Source organism: Oncorhynchus gorbuscha, linkage group LG02 (genome assembly GCF_021184085.1).
Source record: "Oncorhynchus gorbuscha isolate QuinsamMale2020 ecotype Even-year linkage group LG02, OgorEven_v1.0, whole genome shotgun sequence".
NCBI lineage: Eukaryota > Metazoa > Chordata > Actinopteri > Salmoniformes > Salmonidae > Oncorhynchus > Oncorhynchus gorbuscha.
Window position 1 is genome coordinate 69,502,449 of NC_060174.1, and position 5,725 is coordinate 69,508,173.

Below are 5,725 nucleotides of genomic sequence, written 5' to 3' on the forward strand. Positions count from 1 at the left end.
GTCTTCCAGAGATTTGAGACTGGGACGGAGGTTCACATTCCAGCAGGACAATGACCCTAACCCTAAGTATACTGCTAAAGCAACACAACAGGTGTTTTAAGGGGAAACATTTACATGTCTTGGAATGGCCTAGTCAAAGCCCAGACCTCAATCCAATTGAGAATCTGTGGTATGACTTAAAGATTGCTGTACACCAGCGGAACCCATCCAACTTGAACAAGCTGGGTCAGTTTTGCCTTGAAGAATGGGCAAAACTCCCAGTGAATAGATGTGCCAAGCTTATAGACATACCCCAAGAGACTTGCAGCTGTAATTTCTGTAAAAGGTGGCTCTACAAAGTATTGACTTGGGGGGGGGGGGGGGGTGGGTGAATAGTTATGCACGCTCAAGTTCTCAGTTTTTATGGTCTAATTTCTTGTTTGTTTCAAAGTGGTAGCCATGTTGTCTAAATCAGATGATACAAATTTTACAATTCCAGGTTGTAAGGCAACAAAATAGGAAAAATGCTAAGGGGGTGAATACTTTCGCAAGCCACTGTACGTCATATGGATGTCACATGACTGGGAACACAGATATGCATCTGTTGGTCACAGCCACCTTTAAAAAAATGGGCCTCACAAAAGTTTCAGATCTCGTCATTGTATTTCTGTGCATTCAAATTGCCATCGATAAAATGCAATTGTGTTCATTGTCCATAGCTTATTCCTGCCCATACAATAACACCACCACGGGTAACTCTGTTCACTGTTAATATCAGCAAACCGCTCACCCACACAATGCCATTCAAGTGGTCTGCGGTTTTTAGGTCAGTTGTACATAATGCCAAATTCTCAAAAACAACGTTGGAGGCGGCTTAAGGTAGAAAAATGAACATTACATTCTCTGGCAACAGCTCTGGTGGACATTTCTGCAGTCAGCATGCCAATTGCACACTTCCTCAAAACTTGAGACATCTGTGGCATTGTGTTGTGTGACAAAACTGCACATTTTAGAGTGGCCATTTATTGTCCCCAGCACAAGTTGCACCTGTGTAATGATCATGCTTTTTAACCAGCTTCTTGATATGCTACACCTGTTAGGTGGATGGATTATCTCGGCAAAGTATAAATGCTCACTAACAGGGATGTAATCTAATTTGTGTCCAACATTTGAGAGAAATATGTTTTTTTGTGCGTACGGAAGATGTCTAGGATCTTTTATTTCAGCTCATGAAACATGGGACCAACACTTTATTCATTTATATTTTTGCTGAGTGTAGTAATATGTGACTCTTACCCTGTGTGATGTTCCAGTCTAGCAGCTGCAGCACGTTCTTGTGGATACCCAGCTTCCTCATGATGCTCACCTCTCTGGCTACTCTCCTGTGAGTAGCCCCTACAGATGGTGAAGGTTGGAGGGCATTACTCTGTGATTTATATTATTGTAATGATTAAAGTGCATTGTCTCTTTGATTGATGATGAATGTGTTAGTGAGCTTGATGGATGTGTCCTAACCCTCTTTGATAATCTTGCAGGTGACAATGAAGTGGCCCTTGCAGGTGCCACGTGTCACCTTAGCCTTGTAGTACACCCCTTCCCTCCCCGCTTTGATGATATGCTGTAGAGCTAGCCCAGACGTGTTGAAGCAGGAAACCTGGGAAATTAAGTCCACACTGTTACACCATTTCACAGCAATTCAAATATGAGAAAAAAAGATTTTACACCGTTGCTTTTTCTACACAGTAAGTTTACAGTTTGCCGTGGTCTCCAGAGAGACCGAGAAGCAGACTTGGTTGTCTGCCTTTCAAGGGGAGTGGTTAAGTTAGTGTCCTGTGACTCCTGTCCCAGAGTGACAGAGACAAGCTCTCGTGTGCGATAGCTTCTTGCCTCATGCCCCAAACACTTCCTCAAGGTTAGGGGACTTCTAGATGGGGGGTTAGATTGAGGAGCTCTGCCCGATAGACCCTCAACACCCTGCAGGTCTCGAATGGTGTGAATCAAAGTGCGATACCTGGAAAGGATATGAAGCATGTTAGTAGTATTATACACTAGTAGTATAATACACTACTCGTTCCAGGGTTTTTACTATTTTCTACATTGTAGAATAATAGTGAAGACCACAAAACTATAAAATAACACATGGAATCATATAGTAACCAAAAAAAGTTTCCTTTTTCGGGATCGATGTTGTGTCCAATATAGGCTAATGCGCTTAGCATGAGGTTGTAAGTAACAAGACAATTTCCCAGGACATAGACAGACATATCTGATATGGGCAGGAAACTTAAATTCTTGTTAATCTAAATGCACTGTCCAATATACAGTAGCTATTACTGTGAAGGAATACCATGCTATTGTTGGAGGAGAGTGCACAATTTTGAACATGAAAAGTTGTTAAACAAATTGGGCACATTTTGGCAGTCTTGATTCAACATTTCAAACAGATATAGAATGGTTAATTGGATCAGTCTAAAACTTTGCACATACACTGCTGCTATCTGGTGGACAAAATCTAAATTGCACCTGGGCTGGAATAATACATCATGACCTTTCTCTTGCATTTCAAAGATGATGGTACAAAAAAATACAAAGACAAAAATAGTTCTTTTGTATTATCTTTTACCAGATCTATTATGTTATATTCTCCTACATTCCTTTCACATTTCCACAAACTTCAAAGTGTTTCTTTTCAAATGGTACCAAGAATATGCATATCCTTGCTTCAGGGCCTGAGCTACAGGCAGTTATAGTTGGGCATGTCATTTTAGGCAAAAATACATTTAGGTTAAACAAATCAAAATATATTTTATATTTGAGATTCTTCAAAGTAGCCACCCTTTACCTTGATGACAGCTTTGCACACTCTTGGCATTCTCTCAACCAGGTTCATGAGGTAGTCACTTGGTATGCATTTAAATTAACAGGTGCGCTTTGTTAAAAGTTCATTTGTGGAATTTCTTTCCTTTTTAATGTGTTTGAGCCAATCAGTTGTGTTGTGGGGGTGGTATACAGAAGATAGCCCTATTTGGTAAAATACCAAGTCCATATTATGGCAAGAACAGCTCAAATAAGCAAAGAGAAACAACAGTCCATCATTACTTTAAGACATGAAGGTCAGTCAATTAGGAACATTTCAAGAAGGAGAGTGATAAAGTGTTGCATCAGATGACCGGACCCCCACAATCACTCAACCCAATTGAGTTGGACCACAGTGAAGGAAAAGCAGTCAACAAGTGCTCAGCATATGTGGGAACTCCAAGACTGTTGGAAAAGCATTCCAGGTGATGCTGGTTAAGAGAATGCCAAGAGTGTGCAAAGCTGTCATAAGGCAGAGGGTGGCTACTTTGAAGAAACTAAAATACAAAATATTGATTGACTTGTTTAACACCTTTTTGGTTACATGATTCCATGTGTAATTTCATAGTTTTGATGTCTTCACTATTATTCTACAAAGTAGAACATAATAAAAAATTAAGAAAAACCCTGGAATGAGTAGGTGTGACCAAACTTTTTACTGGTACTGTATGTTATCAACTGTATTTGGTGTAGTAAGGTTGCATCCAGTATGGAACAGTCACATCTACTACCGATACTGTATTTAGGAAAGGTACAAATGTTTGATATCTTTACAAGTGGTGTAAGCTTACTTCCTCGTCCACAGAATTGCCATTAAAATGACAATGGTGACAGTAAACCCAGAAATACTGATCAGAATGTAGAACATCCCATTTAATCTGCCACCTCCTGAGAAAATACACATTCACCAGTTACATCAGAGCTTGAGAAACTATCAACAACAGTAAGCTTTCCATCTCACATTACATATGATTACACGACTCACCTACTATAGGATTTGAGAATTTATAACCAAGATCATTTGTTATATTTGAGTTCCTGATGAGGGAAGTTTCTGTGTGATTACTTGTTGCATTCCAATATGACATTTCTCTGAGTGTGTATGTTGCCTTCATCTGAGGACTCAAGAGCAAAAATATGAAATGGTATGAAACAAATTACATTGAAAGGGTTCTAAAGTAGGCAAAGATCTATGACCCCCCCCCCCCCCCCCCCCCCCAGAGATATACACATTTAAATTGTATGGAGAAAGAGTACTGTAAGGGTTTTGACTTGAGGTTATTATTTATAGGGGTGCCAGGTAGGTTGTGCCTACCAGAGAAAACATTGGTTTCTCCTTTTGGTTTGGGAGGGAATGAGTCCCATCTGGTCCGTCAAGTATACACCAATACAAAGGACTTATGTAAAAGTCAGGATGGAAATAAACTTTTCATAAACCCTTAAAACATTGGAAAGAACTTCAAAAATAACTATATTCTTTTGCATGGGTTGTATTAACAACATCAATGATTACACACACACACATATATATAATAATATCACAATGAGTTCTGGTTCCTCCAGAAATGTCCTGTACCCCGGGCCTAAAAAGAGTCCTGCCCGGTAAAGGAGTTCAGGGAACTCCCGTGACCTTAGTCACGCAATGTTTGTCCTTTCATTCAAGTGTAGCGTAAACCCAGTATTAATCATACAATCAATATAACAATTATTTTACCACAGAACTTTAAAGCGTATCAACTCTTACTAAGTCCTCAACTACAACTAACTACATAAATCATCACAGTACACCTCACATCAAAACAAATGAAATACCGTATACAAAAAGGTTGTAGTCAGCCGGTCAGTCAGACAATCCAATCCGCCAATAGATCTCCAGCGGAGAAAGGCCACGAAGAACGGAGAGGTGTAGTCCACGGACGCAAAGAGTGGATCCGATCCTGGGTAAACTCTATTAGGCTACAAAACACACGTTTAACGGCAACAAAACAAACGGAATAGAGAAGCTTCGGGAACTGAGGGTTGAACACATCCTCATTCACGTCTCCATCACAAACCTCTTTTTGCACAGCTGATGCTGGCTATTTAATAGGGAATTAAAGGGAAAGCGCCCTATTGGAAGGAGCTGCACTGAGACCGTTCAGAAAAATTCAGGGCCGGCACAGTACACCTCACCCACAGTGCCCAAGCTGGTAAGATATTCAAGCAACTTCTGTCCAAATTCATGTGAAATATTTTCTATTGCAACCACTGAGATGACCACTTCTGTTCGTTCTTCACCTCACTTTGTTATGTAGCTTCCTGTCGTCCCTCACTCACAGGAAGGAGCGGCTTTGTCATCAGTATCACTATGTCTCGCTGGATAAATGAAGCTTTCAAGTCATTCTATATTCATGTACTCGTATGAGTTTTTGGGTGACAACGGCAGCTGGTTAACATTTTACAACTGGCCACTAATAATTTCAAATGAAACATGACCATATTGGACCCCAATATGATTAAAGGTTATCAAGGGAAGTATGTGTCAGATAGTGCTATGGGTGGGAGGCATTTTCATGCTGTGTTCTGATGAGCAAAGCTTACTTTCACCAACAGTAAAAAGGTTTGAACATAGATTGACAAAGCCCACACACAGTTCTAGGTTGTAAGGGAGGCCTCTTTGTGGTTTCCTATGTTTTCAGAAATAGTACTAAAGTGTATTTTCTCCCAACAGTTATTTGAGCTGTCGGCTTATCGAAAGTATGTGGCCCTGAGAATATGTTGTCTAGCTTTACCTAGGCTGCTAGACATTGTTATTAAGTTATGACCAATATAGAAATGTACATTCCATCCAATTGCTCATGTTAACCATCCTAATAAGACTGTACATGAAAAAGGACACAAAAGCTGTGTA